Raw genomic sequence first — 18,508 nt, 5'->3', positions numbered from 1 at the left:
GTGGGAATGGGATCCCACGGGGGCTGGCTTTCCCCAAAACACCCTCAATGCCAACCCCACTGCAGAGACCTGCAGCCTTTTTCCTTTCCAATAAAAGAGGGAAAAGGAAGAAAAGAGGCTCCTAAACCTTCTCCTGTTCTCCCCAGCTCAGCTGCAGCCTCGCAGCAGCACGGTCACTGTTTCACCCTCCAACTCCCAAACCCCCCCAACCCTGCAGAAGGGGCTCGAGGTCCCTTCATGGCTGGGCTGGACGGGAGGAACATGAAAGCTGAGCCTCGGATCTCAATTATTTATCATACATTTCTTTTTTTGTCTGACTTGTCCTAAAAAGTCCTTTGAAGCACCCGCCACAGGATGAGATATGGGTGCTCCTCGCCTTTAATTAGCCCTTGCCATGAACTAAGCCATCCTCATCCTCCCTCCTCTGCTGGGCAGCCCAAGCTGGCCAGGGCAACTCGCACCTCCAGCACATGAGAAAGGTTTTGGGGAGCAGGAGCTCCTGCCACCCAGCCCCTGCAAAGGGCCACAAATGCCACCTACAGATGGGGGGAGTCAGGATCACAGCCTCCCCCTCTCCCAGGCCAGATCAGACCACCCCTGAGGATCCAGCACCCCAAAAGTTTAATATTATGATGCTAATAGGATGCTCTTATTCGCCCTACAATACCCTTTGTCTCGGTCTCAGCAAACTCCCCCAGCAAGGAGTTCCCAATCTACGCAGCCATCAAAAAGGGTTTTCCTCTTACCAGTCTGACTCTACCACCCACTTCACCGGAGAGTCGCATCCCCCATTAACAGGGTGCTTCACAGCAGGCAGTGCCAAACCTGCCCCCCACCAAGCATGGTCTCAGGAAAAAAAAAAAAAAAAAAAAAAAACAAATAAAAATTAAAAAAAAAAAAAATTAAAAAAGAGCCCCAGCTTGTCTGTGCCCCATTCTTAAAACCCACCAGCTCCACCCAGGGGGAGGAACCAAGCACCTGGCAGAGGCTGTAAATGGGAGCATTGATATGAGCATCACCTGGGTATCTTGGGGGGGGGGGGCTGTTGCTCTGAGGTTGTCCCCCACATTAACAACAGGTCTCACTGCTGCGTGAGTGGCAGCTCAGTCCAAAAAAAACCATGGCTGTAAGCATAGAATCACAGAATTGTTTAGGTTGGAAAAAACCTTTAAGATCAAGTCCAACCGTCAGAAGCAGGGACAGGTTCAGGCTCTGTACGTACAAATTGGGTGGGTGAAAGCCTGTCCGTCCCACGTGCAATCCCTGCTGACCCATTCCAAAAGCAGGAGGGGGGCAGAAGTGAAATGAATTTGAGACGTCTCAGGCTCAGCCCTGCCCTCCAGCACCGTCTCCGTCCCCCTTTGAAGCAAAGCCTGAGCATCTGAAGCACCAGAGTCTGCCTTGCTCATATTTTTAATATAGCTTCACGCAGAGCCATCCCACACACATCTGTCCCCCTCGGCACAGGCTCACACTCACCCGCGTGCCCAGCCCCTCGCCCACGCCGGCCACACAGCCACACGTTTCCATTTATAATGCACCCAGTCACGCACAAACCCTCGCATCTTCATCCCGCCACGCGCAGGCTTGGGGATGCGCCTCTTCTATTCCCCCCTCCAGACACACTCCATCTTCTTCCAAAATCCACCTGGAAAGCTTAAGAAAGCCTTTATGCTCCCTTCAAGCACCATTTGTATTGGCACCATCCAGCCCCTTCCCTCTTAAAAAACCACTCTCCACAGGGTCCTGCTTGCAACACCCAGATTTCCCACTCCTGAGCAGGCCCATTATGGGCAAAGAATAGCAGACCCGCACCTATATTGCTACAGCCTCTAAATAAGGTCCATATTATTCCTCCCCCAAATGTAAAGCCCAGAAAACAGGCACAGAGCAGGGGAAGGGGCTTTGCCAGATCCCTCCAATGCTGGAGCCAGCCCAAGGTCCCTGCTCTGCCCCAACCGCCTCAGCCCATGGAAATCTCTCTCTGGGAATGCAGGGAAGAGGCTGGGATGCTCCAGAAATGAGCTGGACAAGCAATAAAAGATAACTAGAAGAGGGGAAATATTGCAGAACCTGGATAAATTCTCCAGTCTGCCCCACACTGGGATAAAACCAGGAGGAGTTGGCCACCCAATTTCACAGTGACTAGCGAGGGCTTAATAACAGTTAAATAATATATGTATTTGCAGATGTTTATAAGCAAAGCCACCACCAGCAAATAGATTTTATTGTCTCAGAAAGGGACCCTTTGCTGCCTCCATGTCCCTTCCCATCTGGAGCACGCAAAGAAGCCGACAGTCCCTCTCGGAGCCTGTCCGTGCCTGATTTCCACTGGGAACAGGTCTGCAAAACTCACATGTGCTCAGCAAGCTCTGAGGACCGAGCAATCCTTGTCCCCCAGCCCTTCCGCAGCGAATCCAGGTGTGCGGAAGGGGGTGACCACCCTATCCTCCACGGAGGTGGGCAGCAGAAGCAAGTGACAACCTTCAACCACAGCAGCTTGAAGGGGAAGGGGTTGAAACTGCAGAAATTCAAATCCTGAAAGATAAGAGGCGCCTTGGTCAGGGAGTTTGGACCCTCAGCGTGTTGCTTAGGAAAGGAAAAAAAATTTCAGCTGCAACGTGGAAACCCAGATCCCGAGGTCTGAGCCAGATCCTCGCCCACCCACGGTCACGCCGGGATTGAGGATCACCTGCAGCGGCACACGGGTGGGATCATACAGCTATACCTATCACCGCACATCTGGATCGCATGTCTGAATCCACCGGGATTGACCCAGGTATAGTGACTGCTGTATATAAACATCCAGCGCTGTCGCACCATTAAAGTCAGCCGGCGGCTGGAGCGAAGCCCCTGGGAGCCGGACCTGGGTGGTGGAGGGGATGCTGCATCTCACGTGCTCTGGGATGCCGGACGGCAGAGCCCACGCAGGCGCGAGGCTCCTGGGGTGACGTGCTCCATCGGCAGCTCCCTGTCGCTGCCGTTATCCGCTGCTTTCCTCTGGGCATCGGGAAGAGGAAAAGTCTCCATGGCAACTGAGGACAGATGTGACCACAACTCGTAATGGTGCTCCACAGCCAGCACGGTTTTTTGGGGCTGAACGAGGCACCCATGTACCAGACACACTGCAAACCACCTGCGAGGAGACCTGCCTTCTGCCACCCATGCAAGGAGGGGTGACCTATAATTGCCCAAATTTTACAGTAGGGAACCCAGGCAAGGTTACGCAGGGGAATTGGGGCTGGACCCCCACTTCTAATCCCCAGCCCAGTCTCTCCAGCTCAGCCGAGGTGCTGGGGCTGCCCTCTCCCCCACAGGTTTGAGAGGCAGGCTGCGAGGAGGAAGGTGGGATGTGCTGTGAATTACGTTAAATTTTTGCAGGTTGCGGCCAGCTTCCTGGGCTAGCGTTAAAGAGGAGGCGCTAACTTTCATCAGCCGGTAGCCGGGTTTCTCTCCGCAAGTGCTGTGTGGGCAAAGAATTGTTGATGCATAATGTATGGACATCTGAGGAGGAGGGGGATTGAGGGAAGAGGATGATCAAGAAAAGGAGAGGGGCAGAAAAGAGGTTGAAAGAGTCAAGTGTCCTCTCTCTTCACCCTGGATTTGGCATCTTTCCCTGCTACACATGGTCCCTTTGCTCCCTAAAGCCTCTCAAAACTCCCCGCCCTCCCTGGTGCTGCTCCGGAGGACCTTCGGCCGCGTCGAGGGCTGTCCCCAGAGTCTGGCCACTAAATGGGGACAGAGCCCCAGCAGTGCTGCTCCTCAGGGGCTGAGCAGTTGTCAGCTGGTGACACAGCAGCCCACGGCCACAGGATAGACCTGCGCAGAGGACAGACCACTCTGCATCCTTGCAAGAGATGTCCAAGCCTCCCCCTTTCCCGCAGAGTCATCCCAGAAGCCACCCTATACAGGAGAAAAGCCAGATGCTTTACGAGGTTTGATTTCTTCCTGCAGCTTTAAGAGGATTTTCTCATTAGAAGGAGGAGCTTTGCTGATTGCGAAGATGACCGATATTTCCACTAACCAGGCAAGAAATCCTGCACTGACCCCCAGCCGTGGTGGCCTGGGGGAAGGACAGGCTTGGGGCTCACCACACTCGGCTGACTCAATCCTTCCTTTCTTTTATTGCTCAGGATACCACCAGCCTTGCCACTAGCAGACCCAGCTTAGGAGGCAATAGCAGGGTCTTCCATTGAACAGAGAGAGGGAAAAAAAAAAAAAAAAACACACCCAAAGGCCCCTGTATCAAGCTGGCCCTGGCCTTAGGACGATGTTGGGGATGTAGTAGCAGCCAAGAGGTCAGTGGTGGCTGAAAAACCTGCCCTGGTCACAGCAAAGGACTTCCCCGTGCCTGGGACCTGCTGGCAGAGCCATGCATGACCCTTGTCCCAGCGAGGACAGCAAGGAGAAGACATTAGTATGGATGATGGAAATTAGTGTAGTTCACAAGTATCTTACTAGTCACTAGGATTTAGTGAAGGTTGTGGGAAGACAGGAGCCATCAGAAAGGCTCCCTCCTGCTGCAGGGATTTCTCCAAAGCCTCAGGGCAGCTCAGGAGAAAGCCAAGGCAGTTGGAAGTTCAGCAATGGGACAAGAGAGACAAGTTATCACGGGGTGATCACAGGCAGATGTTGACACTTAAAAGGGAAGGAGGCATGCTGGGGCAAGTGGGGAGAGGTTGTAGAAAGCTATGAGAGCAAAAAGCAGCAGCTAATTTTTTTTTTTTTTTTTTTTTTGTGCTGGGAGGAGGAAGGGCAGCAGAGAGGAGCAAAGAGAAGAGCCACATCCACGGCAGCATCCAGCGTGGGCGTGCTTGGGGCAAAATGGTGTTCGTCAAGGTCAAGGGCAGCCCTGCACTGCTGGAGACAGAAACCGAGGAGACCCCAGTGATGGGGACTGGGAAGAGCGGAGTTTGGGCAATATTCTCTGCCAGAAAAAAAAAAAGGGGGGGGGGGCTGTTAAGATTAAGACACTGTGGAAAGGGAAATGCAAGGAGAGAGCTGAGTCACGGCTAACACCTCACTCACGGGTAAATGCCACAGCCTGAGCAGAGCAGCAGAGCAGCGCTGTCTGCAGCAACCAGAAAAGAAAGGGAAAAGCGTAGGGTAGAGGACTCAGAGGCAGGGATTAAATATTATTTACCATGGCTGTGCTTGAGCTGATGGCTAGACAGCCACCAGGAGACAGCACAGAGGCAATCCTGAGTCATTAGCAGAGATGTAGCGAGCGCTCGCAGACCCTGGCTTCTCCTCCCAGTGCCCTGAAGTAAAAGCATGCAATGGAGAAAGAATCGAATCAGAGCCAGCAATAACTCGGATTTCTCCAGGTCCTCGCTCTCCTGAAGCAGAATTTTCCCTGCCTCAGGTGAGAGGGTCCTTGGGTTGCCCATGACATCCACGGCACCAGCCTGTTTGCGAGGAGGGGCTGCCCTGGGTGGGAGGATGCCTGTGAATCACACGCTGCACAGGGCGGCCACGCTGGGAGAGCTTAGAAGGTGGAAATGCCTAAAAAGAGCGAGTTCGAAGGCTATTTCTGTAGCAGAAGGAACCAGAAATCTGGGTCAGAAGGGATAGGAGACACATCAGTGGCTTCCTAGATGAGAAAGACACATTTCTCCAAACTTGGAGGACAAGGTCCCCGATCCCAGCAGCTCAGCCGTGCCCCGCTGCCGAGCTCAGGGTCCCGAGGCATCCCCAGCTGGGGGTCAAGGACTCAGTGCCATTCCCAGCAACACCCTGGGACTACAGAGCACGTAAAGAGAAGAGTTAAGGAGGTTACAGGGATCTGCCTTTTGCATACGGGTTAACAGAGACAGGTTGATTCTGCCCAAAGCCACATGGCCGGTCAATACTGAAGCATGCCTGAAGTCCATTTTCCCCCGGTGCCGTGCTGTGCTCACCCCGGGAGGGCGAGGCGACGGGCAGCAGTTTGGGATGACATGTTCCACGGCAATCGATAAGCAACAGGAACATTGCATGAGGTTTTCTTCTTGCTTCCCACTGACTCACTGATCTGGACTTGGCAATTCAAGTATTGTTGATTATCTCTCCTGCCATACAAAAAGAAGGTTTTTGGCAAAGATTTCTAGAAAACTTGGGTTCATCCCAGTACAAATGAGGAAAACTTTTGAAAAGTCAAAAATGCACAGGATGGGAAAAATCTTTTCCTGAAAAGCTAAAGCTAGCTGACTGCATGTCTCCTCTTCCCTATGAAGGCAGCAGCATCTTCCTGTGGTCATGGTACTTCCTCCATTTGATTTATACAGTAAAATACCCTTCTTCCCAGTTTCCTTGCCCTGGCCTCTCTCCTTCAGCTGGAAAGATTGAATTTGTAAGAGGACAGAGAGGCAGGCAAAGCCACGTGCAAGGTGAATCCATTTCTAAGAGGAATTTGCAAGGAGTTGGTGAGCCCTGAGGAAACTAGCTCTGATAGACTTTTCCCTCCCTTGTTTTCCTGAAATGCAGCAGCAGCCGCCAGCAGACTGTAGCTTTAAATCAGAGACAGGCTGATCCCCAGGATAGCAGCTGGAAAGGGCATATCCATAGCTCTGACAGGGATAAGAGCCTCTGCAGTCCCTGGGAATTAGCAAAGATGGGCTCACAGAGTGGAGCCTGCCTGGCTGCAGGTATTTAAGAGGCTGCAGAGATGATGTTCAGCCCCATGAGCTGGACGGGATGCAGAATAGGAGTCAAACGCACGATGCAGAGGGAGCTGCAGAGGACCAGCGAGCTCAGCTCACCCAGCGCCAGGACCGATGCGACACGACTTGGCTTGGACCACGACCAGGAGGGCGCAGCCTGTACAGAGGGAAGGGCTCGTTCCTCCTTCCTGCCAGAGCTCAGCGCCTTGCACTGGGGAGCATCAGCTGCAAAGGAACAGAGCTAGAAAACTAAACCAAAACACACCCCAAAAAAAATGTGGGAATGCTGCAGCAGGGCAGGAGTGCCGGTACTCACACACCCCTGCCTGCTCCCTGTATGCATCTAAGCTGCAAAGGACTTCCCGATACGATGCTCTTTGGGATGGAAACGCCAATCACATTTCCCTTCAATGTGACCTTATCAGGTTTGGGCTTGCCAGCCAAAGCTAATTAAATCCTGGATGCAGTCACTGCTTAAATGAAAGTTTGTTTCCTGCAATAGCAAAGCCAAGGATGGAGGCAACCCATGTTCTCTTGTATCTAGCAAGAACATCTGCCACAGTCAACTCGCAGCAGTCCTACCTGCTCCATGGCTGTGTGCACAGGGCAGCGAGAGCCCCCTTCCCTGGGTCTGCCCAGGCTTAACATCCCCGGTGTTCGCAAGAGGCAGATAACGTACGTGAGGGGTCACACGCAGGAACCAGCTGCAATTCCCAGGGTGGGAGGTGCTGCCTTTCTTTAGCATCAAGCCCTGCCTGGGGTTACAAGGTACATGATGCTACCAGCGGGCACCAGGACCTTTGCGAGAGCTCAGGGGAGCCCCAGAGCTTTGCATTGCATGTTTTGTTGCTATACTGATGCAGCACAAGGCATTGCAGAAACAACCTGGACCCCAAAAGCAATGGCTGTCTCAAGAGATTACAGTCCAGCTGCAACACAAAGTTACCTTGAAGACAGTAGGCTGTGTTTGCATAGCCAGCATGCATTTCAGAGCTGCAAAAGAAACTTTACTTTGACTTCCAGCTCACAGGGGCTGGCAGAAGGCAGCCAGGAAAGGCAGCTCTTACCCCTTAACCTAACCCTGCCCAGGAGGCAAAACCATCAGTCAGACACCTTCCAGTACCTGATGAACAAAGGAAAACAAGGAATAAAAAGAGGAGATGGGGGCCCAGCAAAGCCCCTCGGTGTTTCTGGCACACTGGTCCCCCAGGAAAGCTCATGGCTCTGCCAAAGAGCCCGCAGCAGCTGTGTGGCACAGGGGGTATCCCAGCCGTGATCCCAGGCAGTGCCTGGCCCCATTTCCATGACCGATAATCAATGGGAGGAAATCACCCAGACTGTTGCAATGAGTGCTGTATTAGGAGATCTTTACCACAGGACAGGAGTATTAAAATGCCACTTGAAATCCGGGGATGCTCAGGTACAGCAATATGCTTTTTCTCTTCTGGTTTCCTCCAGCTAATCCCACCTGCTCTGCATGTGGCTACTGCTTTAAGGAGACTTCAAAAGGCATCACAGCTTTAAAATGTTGGGGAAACCTGCCTAATCTACCTTCTACATCACTAAGTCCTAAGTTCTAAGAAGGTTCTAAGGCGGCCTCAGAAGCATTAACCCAACAGCCAGAGTCTATCCCCTCAGCATGGGGAATAGCACGATACTTTAAAGCTAAGCAGAAAGGATGATCATACAGTTAAAGCACTGACAGAAAACCTGATAGTCAGGGATCTAGTCCCATCTGCCATATGCTTCCTCTGGGACTCTTCATCTCTATTTTTGGGCGATCCATACTTGCCTGCCGCTGAGGGAAGGTGGGTGGTGGGGAGGCTATCACAAGCTGTTGCGCTTTGCGGGACTTTTTTAGTGTTCTTATGAAAGCTGGGTACCAATTTACAGAGTAAATTGGATAGCCTCATCATCCTAAGGCATGTCCATTGAGTACAGTCTGGCAACCACAGCCCAGTCTGGTTGGGAGCAGCAGAAGCTGCTGGCGACAAGGGCTGAGGAGCATCACGGACATCCAGGGCTGGACACCAAGGGGTTCTGCAGACCAGAGCAGTGTGCGCTGCTCAGGGCAGGGAGGGGAGGAACCAGGACCTGCCAAACCCTCACAGTTGGGCAGGTTTGATCTGGCTCCATTCGCAACATCATTTTCTGACACCAGGACCTGGCAAGTTCTCCCTAAAAAGCTCAGAGTCAAGCAGGGAAAGAGCAAGAAGGAGATGAAAGCTGAAAAAAAAAAAAAAAAAGAGTGCTTACATGCTCCCACCCTTAATTCAACCTGTCTAGAAACCAGCTCTCCAATAAGCCCGTTCAATATCACTTGAGTCAAGAAGATGCAGCAGATAAATCATATTCCTGGGATAGAAGAGCCTACAGCCAGAGCCCAGCCGTGCGAGTGCAGGGGATGCACGCCAGGCACGGAGGAGGTAACATGGAAAACCTGTCTCACTGCAGGAGGTTTGCACACCCATGTTCAGGTTTTTGGGCAACCACCTCACCCACACAGGCGCCACAGCCGGCACCCGGGTGGCTGGTTGCTTCTCCCTCATCCATCATCCCGCAGGGCCGAAGGCTGTCATTAGCCGAGGAGAAGGGAAGGAGCTGGAGCCATCCTTGCTCTCACGCATAGGTGCCTTCTCTTTTGCAAACATTGCCAATCAGAGAAGAAAGTGGGATGAAAACAGCTCCCGAGGGAGAGCGGGCAGCTGGAGACGGCAGGAGAGGAGGGAGGAGGCAGGGGGAGGAATCCCGAGATGCCTCGCTACCGAGTTCACACTGAGTGGAATTGCTGGCAATTTTGTAACAGAAAAACAATTTCTGTGAATCTTGGGGGAATTAAAAAAAAAAAAAAAAAAAAAAGAGAGCCTGTCAGCAGGGTTGGAGGCAGGAGGGGAGAGGCGATGCCAGGGACACCATGCACCAAGCGAGGGGCCCCACGACGGTGCCCAGAGGCAGGAGAGGAGGTCGGGCTGGGGGCTATGTCTGCCCAAGCCCACCATGGTGCTCGGCAGCACCCTTCAGCTCCACAACCCGTCTGCATCTCAATATCCATCAGGCCCTGCAAGGTGAGCATCCACCCAGCACACCCGGGTGCAAAGCAGCTCCACGCCACTGTCAGTGGTGCCGAAAGCTGCCGCAAGCGAGTCCACATCCAGAGGTAATCGCAGACCTCATTACAGCCAAGCAGCCTACAAAGTATTTTTTCCAGGCTCAATGGAAGGAAAAATTAAGCCCATGCACCATATAGAGCGGCTACACTACAGAAGTTACTGCCTAAACCTTTAGCTGGCAAAGCCCGAGGATTTCCCCCCCAGAGCCAAAGAAGTCATGAACACGTGCGCAGACCGCAGGGCAAGGCTGGATCAACGCCGCTCTCCCCACCCGGCCGGGATTGCACCGAGCTGGCATTAACGATCACGCAACCAAGGTCTGCAAAGAAGTAGAGGGATGGTGTTTACTGAGTCCGGAACTCACCGGAATGACAGATTTAGGGTATTCTGCACAGAAACCAGACCTGTTTGATGGTTGCTCCTGTTGCCCTGGAGACACGACAGGCCTCAGCATTATTTATGCTTTTTCAATGACCAAGACAGCACCAGGATGATATGGCTCATTGATTTCCCTAATGAAAATCTTGGTGAACCATAATGTCGGACCACAAAATAGTGGTGGATCACATGAGCCAAAGGAGAGTCAGCATGAACTGATGTTACACTCGGATGGATCAAAACCAGGATCTTCCCCACCTGCACATGGAGCCAGGGAAATAGCTGCAACCCACATGAATGAGCCAGCGTTCATCTCCGCTGGTGCCAGGAATCCTGGCATCTCCTAAGCCACAGTGCTTTCCTAAGCGATTTTTCCCATTAATAGACCAAACTGCAGAAGAACAAGGAGTTTCATCCCTCCACCTGATGCTTTGATAAAATGCCTGAAGTACAGACTATAAGGATCCCAAATCCCAGTAAACCAAGCTCATCACCACAGGGATGCAGGAAGAATGGGTGGGGACGCCAACCCCCTTAAACATCAATAATTACTATGCCTGAAAAATACATACTTTATACATATATTTAGGAAACCTAGAAGAATAGAGGGGTGGGTGTGGAAAAACTCCAAATTTCTTCTCCCAAATTATCAGCAAACTGCCTCCTGCAAAGCTGACAGTCAGAAACAAAACAGTCATTACACTACAAACCGCTGACGGGAGGGAAGAGAGCTGTCAGGCAGGTTTGTGATTAGATATTAAACACACAAATCAGAGCTGCAGCCTAAAGAAGAGCAGACCAAGGGGTCAGCGGGAGCTGGGTGGCTCCAGGGAAGCCACAGCCCAGCCGCAGGCAGCAGAGAGATGCGATGGGACAGTAAAAGCAGACAGAAAGGAGCTCAGAAGATGGGGGAAATGGGCAACTGAGGTGGGAACTCCCCACTGGCAGTGGAGAAATCCTGGATAAAGCAGGTGGGGAACAAGGGAGCTGTTTTTCTTGGGTTTCCTGACATCAGGCTGAGTCCGCAGCCAAGACACCAGTCGAAACACACGCCTGGCTGAGCAGAACCCGCTCTCTGCTTTTTTGGGAGAAGGGCAGGAGCCACAGCGGGCCAGGGCTGCAGAGCAGGGAGACAACCTGGGACCCCCCAGGTTTAGCCGCAGTGGAGGTGTTTGTCTGTCCCCATGAGACGTGTCCATCCCTGGCCAGGACGAGATGTGCCAAGGGCTCGGTCCCAGGGGATGGGAGGGATGAGGATGGCAGCAACCAGCAAACTGCTCTCCTCACTGGGTCTTGCTCTGCCAGGAGCCACTACAAAACACACCAGCGAGGCAAATCCACGCAAGGACACCACAGGTCCACCAGCACGAGGGACCGACCTTTGCCAGCAACTCCTGAGCCCGGTTACAGGCAGATGTGACACATCTATTTGCAGCAGAGACGAGCCCTACCTTCAGCAGCTCTGCAGTTTCCATAGCTATTGCACGAAGGCACCACCGCTTCCCCAAACCTCCCAGGTGACCCTGCAGGAAGCTAACACAGGTTACAGTGCAATAAATAAAAAATAAAAAATAAATAAAACCCATCCAAACTCTGCTTGCAAGCAGCCCCTCACCTGGCTTGGAGGGGATGCTGTTGCAGCTTCACCCATTGAAGCTGCCCAAGCAAACCCCATCCTGCAGCGCTGGCACCCATGGAAGGTGGGGAGGCAGCAGGGAGGCTGATGACACTGGGGTTTGTTTAGTCTGAACAAGAGGAGACCAAGGAAGACATGATGAAAGCCCTCAAAGACATAAAGGGCAGCAGCAGAGGACAGGAATAATCTGTTCTTTGTGTCTGCTGCGGAAAGGACAAGAAATAATGGGCTTAAACTGCAGCAAGGGAGGTTTTGACTAGATGGTAAGAAAAACTTTCTAATAATAAGGACTATTAGAGCCCTCTGACAGACAGCCCAGGGACACAGTGGGATCTCCGTCACTGGAGGCTTTTAAGAACAAGGCAGACAAATATCTGTCAGAAATTATATAGGAATAGTTGATCCTGCCTTGGGGCAGGGGATAAATTAAATTACCTTTTAAGGTCCCCTCCAGCTCTCCCCTTCTGCAATTCCTTGTTAGCTCTGTCACCAAAGGCTCTATGCCTTTAAGAAGAAAGCATCTCCCTAAGAAAACAAGCACATCTATCATCAGAAAAGTGCTGTCATTAGCAAAGCTAACAAGGCCGGTGCACAGAGCTGTGCAGAGGTGAAGACCCACCAACCCAGGCACAAAGATGCAGGATTGATTTGTTCAACGAGCAACCGGTCACCCTGCAAGATGGGGCACCGACTCCCTGCAAAGGTGTCTGGGAGGAGAAACCCTCGGCCAAGGCAAGAGCCTTGGGCAGCAAAGTCCAGAAGTAAAGGAGCCCTCCTGGAGGAAAGGACTGTTAGATTAGCGAAGTATTTCAGGCAGGGGGAAAAAACACTATAAGGCAAGATTATTTTTTTTTTGCTTGACCACTCTTTAGCACATTCTAGGAGTGTTTGGTTCCCACTGGCTTGAGTAATGGCATGGCTGAGCTCTGGCCCAGCATGCCAGGAGTATCTAGAGCTACGGACGAGCTCTGTCTATCCCGGGAGATGTACCCACATGTGGGAAGAGGCTGCCTGGAGACTAGCAGGACTGATTTGCAGTTTAGAGCATCAAATTGTGCAAACAGTGACAGGATTTCCCTTCTCTTTCAGAGAAGAGCTCTTTCTTCATGTCAGCTATTTAGCATAAAGCGAACAAGCAAGCCAGACCCATCTCCTACCTCCTGTACCCTTTATTCCCTACTGAGCCGCTTGTCAGCTGTTTGCTGATCGGGCGCATAACTCTATCTGGGAGCGTTATCTCATGCGGGGGCCGAGGAAAGGGCTGCCTGACCCTCCCGGGGGGGGGGGCACACTCCCCACACCAGGACAGCATGGGATGTATATTCTTGAGGTCCAGGTTGGCTGTCTGTTTGGGCATATTGGAGTGGTTTATGGCCAGGCTGCAGACAGCAGGGCTGCAGCCGGTCCCTCTCGCCCAGCCGGCGAGGGGGGGGACACCGTGCTGATGGGCTTAGTGCCTTGCCAATGCCATCATACAATAAATCTGCGGTGTTCTCTGGAGACAGCTATCTGGACGTGGGAGAGGTTGGGCACAGCTTCCCAAGGGACCTGCTAGCGAGTCTGGAGCCTGATGAGACACCCAGGGAGCCTGGGAGGGAAGGGGGACAGTGACTTACCTGCAGCCCAGCAGCAAGTCCCTGGTAAAGCTAGGAAGAGACCACTAACTTGGGTACCTCTCTTGTCCCAGGCTGGCACACCGACCTCCTCCTGGGTCTGAGACAGAAGACAAAAACCAGCATTTAGCAGTAACCTCCATTCTGGCCATGGAGGCTCCCATGTGTCCCTGCGTTTTTTCCAGGCACCTCCAACCTCTATAAGGAGGCACTAATGCCTCAGACCAGGTGGGATTCCAGATCCAGGGCAAAAGACAAACCTACCCGGGACCTTTATGGGTCTCACCAGCTTCTGTCTATGCCAGAAACCTGCAGGACTGGGGATATACATATATTTACACACAGGTGTTGCTGCAGGGAGCAGCATCTGCACACCAAACTGAAGCATGCAAGCACACTTGAGTGCTTCCACCAAGCAGCATGTGGACCCTTTGGCACCCACACACGCTCCCAGGTTGTGGGGCTGCTGCTGCTTCAGTCCCTCTGCCTCTGGAGGGTGATGCTGTGAATGAGAATCAGGTGCAGGCAGGGCCATGGGGAAAGGCAGGTACCTGGTCACTATAGAAACCGGCTGCAGGAGGATGGAGAGGGAGATGGGGTGCAGATCCCCACCACACTGCTTCCCCAAGCAACACCATCTTCCCTTGGCCCCGAGCTGACGGCCCCCACCAGCCATGCTGGTTTTGAGTCACACAGCTTACTGGAACCAGCTCTCCCTGCCCAGGGATGGGGATAAGGCACAAGGGGTGGTGCAGGCTTTGTGGCTCCCCGGTGAGATATTCAGCCTCCCCAAGCCTTGGGGCTTCACCTCTGTAGCAAAGAAAAACAGCCTTTCCCTGCCAGGTTGCTCTGAATACAAATTTATTGATAGCTGCTTGTGATGGATATACGGCAGGGGGGTGGCAGCATTGCCCAAGACGAACATGGCACGACTTTGGGCAGTAAGCAGTGTTAAAGGAGTACACAACCCACCGGCCCCAGCCTTCTCCTCCCCAGTTTCAACCTGGGATATAGCCAGGAGGACATGAAACATCCAGCCCAGGCTGGGGTCTGGAGCAGTTCAGTGAGCCTGGAGAGAGGGAATGCAATGAGCACAGCCCCCACTCCTCCAGAAAGCTCAGAGCATTTCACAAACCCTCATTAGCAAAGCCAGGAGCGGGGTGATGGCATTATCACTATTTTAAAGGAGGGAAGGGGGCGAGGGATGGGGCAGGTGGCATATGGTACGTGACTCCCAGCCCATTGTCCTCCTTCCCTCGGCTGCCCAGCCGTGGGTATTGCAGCCCTACATATGCGATCAAATCACCGTGACCTACAAATTAGCTTCTAGACCCATTTTATGCTAAATGGTGTAGGAATACAACAGACTCTGGCAAGACTTCAAATTAAGGCTGCCAATTAATGATCCTCTTGGGGCTAATTAAATATTACTTTCCATAGCACTTTTCCCCTCCCCTAAATACTTTGCCAGCTACTTCCAGAGCCAGCACAACACAGCTGCCTGGGGCAGATGGCAGCAGCCACAGCATGTGGGGACCCTCCCTGGTACCCAGTCAGGCACCTCTGCATCCACACACCCTTTCAAGTTCTAACACGGGCTGAAATGATTTGATTTTGGAGTGATCAGTGGGTAAATTGGCCTTGCAGAGATTTCAGTCAATGGTTCCCTGAAGTCAAGAGCTTGCAATTCCTTCTACTTTGACTGAAATGCCTTTAAAGATGTGAATTATACAAGCTGAGAGATGACAGGGAGTGATGGGTGGCAGATTCTCACCTGTGTAGATCAGCAGGTGACAACAGGTCCCTGCACTACAGGCTCCTGTGACAAGGCAGCAATGCCTGCAGCTTTAACCCTGCCACGAGCCACACACCGAGCAACAGCTTTTTCCTCTCCCCAGAGTCTCTCTGACCCCATTTTGGGGTCTCTGGAAGACCAAGGGCACACACAGCATGCAGCAAGAGGACACCTCAGGGGACTCACCCCACAGCAGCATCAGCAATTCCCCTTCACGCCAGCCTTCTGTCAGGGAGGACAAGACTTGGGAAATTAGAGAAAAAACAAAGCTCAGTGAGAACACGGCTGTCCAAACAGCCTTCCTCCTCGATCCCAGCAAGATGCCAAATGCTGCTGGCAACTCCCAAAACCAGGGAGTTACAGCACCAGCACTGGGAGCAGCAGGCTTGCAGGAGGGTCAATATCCAGGAGTGCTTCAAAACATTTTGCAGATTACAAAATGGAAGCTGGCAGAGGAAAGGCTACGTCTCCGAGGATGCTCAGCTAGCTGAAAAATGCTGAAAGTTGGGTTTGCCTGCAGACAGCCAAGGGCCATCACCAGTCTGGTCCTGGAGTTACACCTATGGGCACTCAGAGTCACCCAGCCTTGCCCAAAACACAGAAGCTCCAGTGAAGCAGCAGTATCCCCAGGTAAACATGCCCAACACACACTTGAGTCTGCAGAAAGCCTGAAACCATTGCTCTGCAAAGAGAGAGGTTTGGGGCTTTATTTTTTGAAAGCACATTTTTAGTTCAAAAGCTGCAACAGTGCTAGAGAGCAGAGGTGCTGTAAAGGAGGCAGAGCCAGGAGAAGTGGGGCATGGGGGTGCTTCCCTGAGCTCCTGTGTTCTCCAAATTCAGCTCTGGAAACCAAACAGCTCCCACAACCTCCAAGCAGGCAGAAGACAGGCATTGGCAGAGGGCAGCATGTGCAGGAAGCCTCCCTGCCCGCAGCCCTGCAGGCAAATAAAGGGCATAGTCCCCTGAGCTGGCAGCCGGGGCTGCTGGCCAGTGCTAAGTCACTGAGACAAATTTCAAAAGGGTAGAAGGGGAAAAAGAAAAAAAAAAAAGGCAGGAAAAAAAAGAAGAAAGAATGAGAGATGAGAAAACATCTCGGCTGGTACAGCCAGCCCTTGAGCCCCAGGAGAGCATCAGCTACTGGGCTTCTCCTCCCGTTTCCATAGCAACACAATTTGGTGCTCTTTAGAAGAGCTCGCTCCCCCCTCTCCCCCTAGTTAATTTTATTTCGTGTTTTGAAATAAAAGTGGTTGATATGGCTTTTGTCTCAGGAGCCTCATGGGTGGGGGGAGAAAAGGAAGAATATCAGCAGATCTGGAGGGGCTGCAGAGGGGAAAGGGGGACCTGGACCCACCCCCCCCCTACCCCCCCCCAAAGCAGCCATCCTGGAAAAGCAGCTTTGCTGGGTCCATCAAGTACTCCTGGGCTAGGGCCCATTGGGGTGCTGCCTGTGAATCGCAGGCTGGTCTCCTCCCTTAGAGGTGACAGGCTGGAGATGGGCGCCAGCCCCATCGCTCGCCCCCTGACCCTGGGAAACACCCCAGGACCTCGACTCCCCTCATGTGAGTTGGATGCCACCCCCCTCCTTTTGCCCATCCCATCCCTCCACGCAGGGCAGACCCACCTCTGGCCGTGCGGATGCAGTGCTCGCCCCCAGCACCCACCCCACGCAAATATGAGCGCCCACCCCCAAGGACCCAGCGCAACACACCAAGTCCAGCCACGATATAGTGTGTGCAATAAAGAACACAGTGGCTGCCACCCTGAGCCCTCCTGCTCCAAAAATCCTCCCTTTCCCAGACAGACCACCAGGATGGGAGCAGGGGAGGAGCTGAGAGACACAGAGCCAGCACAGCCAGGTGGTAGCAGCACAGACCATCCCCTTCACCTTTACAAGGTATTTCCTACACCAGAAACATGCATCGGAGCTGCCCTTCCCCAACACTCGCCCACAGAACCGGGACCTGCCGAAATCCACGCACGCAGAGCCACGGCTGCTCGGACTCGGAGGAGGGATGCACACTCAGCCTGAAGCTGCTGCTCAGCTCCTCGCGAGCATTCGGGCTAATGAACGTGAATGCATCTGTTAGTTGCTAACAGTAGGGCTGTTTGGGAATGTTTTGATTCAATATTTTTCATAGAAAATTCCAACTGGTTGAGATTGAACTTGTTTGCCTGAAATAATTGGTGTGGAGAAGTTTTCCAGTTAAAGGAAAAGGACTGAGGAGAAACGTGTTGGAATTTTACTTCTTTTAAACTATAATACATTCTATTTCACAATTTAATTTATAGGAAAGGAATGTTAAGAGAGATCAAGTCAATGTTTTGAAGTGGTAGGAAGAAAAATATTTCAGTAATCAGATAGCTCTGTGGATTTTTCCACTGGCTTTGAAAAAAAAAAAAAAAAAAACCACAAAACACTACACATCTTTTTTTATCCCAACCGAGAACAGGTAAACACTTTGAAATCTCAGTCCTCGTAGCAAAAAAGCTGCCCACCTCCAGAAAGCACCCTGGTAGTGACCAGCCAGGGCAGGTCCCAGCCTGGATGAGGGTCTCAGCAATCCTCCACCTCCAAACCCCACCACAACCACCACAAGGCACTGGGTGCTGCAGGTGTCCAAGTGGTTTTATGGGACCCATCAGGTCCCTCAGAGCTTTGCTTGAAGGAAACCTCAGGCTGGGCACAGGGAGAAGCTCCTGTTTCATCCCAACCTCCAGGCCCACCTCAGCCACGGAGCAGGGTCCGGCAGCAGGAGGGCAGGCAGCAGCTCCGGGATGGGGAAGGGGACAAGAGAAAGACCTTGCCCCTGCAACAGCCCTGACCTCCTGCTCTGCCACCACAGCCCTTGCTGCCAGGTGACACAGCCACCATCTCCCTTGGGACAAAAAAAAAAAAGCCCCTGGTACCCCTGACCCCATACATTACCCTACACAGAGAGAAGGCGGGATGCTGCCCAGCCCACCCCCACCTCCAGCACCGCAACACCAACACCCCTCAGCTAAAGCACAACGGAGAAAGTGAGCAAAACCCACCCATTTCTGGGCACCGGCCCCCCTACCTGGGCGCGCAGACCCCCGGAGCAGCAGCAGGAATACAGGCAGCACGGTCCTGCCTGCACTTACCGGGCAGATATTGCCACCGTGTGGGCAGGGCTCGCAAGCACCAGCTGCAGCAAGTCAGGGAAAATCCTGAAAGCTCTTAATTAGGTTCCTCCTGTGCTAAAAAAAAAAAAAAAAAAAAAAAAAAAAATTGCCTCCCCGGGATGAGCCCCGGCCAGGGAGGTTATTGCTGTGCAGCCCCTCCTGAGAGCAGTGCTGGTGCTGCGGGGCGAAGC

General features: G+C 52.6%; 1 long non-coding RNA gene across 1 annotated transcript; it reads right to left on the bottom strand.

Moving 5' to 3' along the window:
• Window positions 1-688: 688 nt before the first annotated feature.
• Window positions 689-13,451, bottom strand: LOC115345149. The gene is made up of 4 exons (XR_003924732.1): window positions 13,382-13,451; window positions 12,201-12,290; window positions 2,357-2,538; window positions 689-1,656 (listed from the first exon to the last, which is right to left on the bottom strand). It is a non-coding gene; the product is annotated as an uncharacterized LOC115345149 (long non-coding RNA).
• Window positions 13,452-18,508: the final 5,057 nt, after the last annotated feature.

Source organism: Aquila chrysaetos, chromosome 8 (assembly GCF_900496995.4).
Source record: "Aquila chrysaetos chrysaetos chromosome 8, bAquChr1.4, whole genome shotgun sequence".
In the NCBI taxonomy this organism is placed as follows: Eukaryota; Metazoa; Chordata; class Aves; order Accipitriformes; family Accipitridae; genus Aquila; species Aquila chrysaetos.
This window is presented reverse-complemented; position numbering and strand designations above follow the sequence as displayed.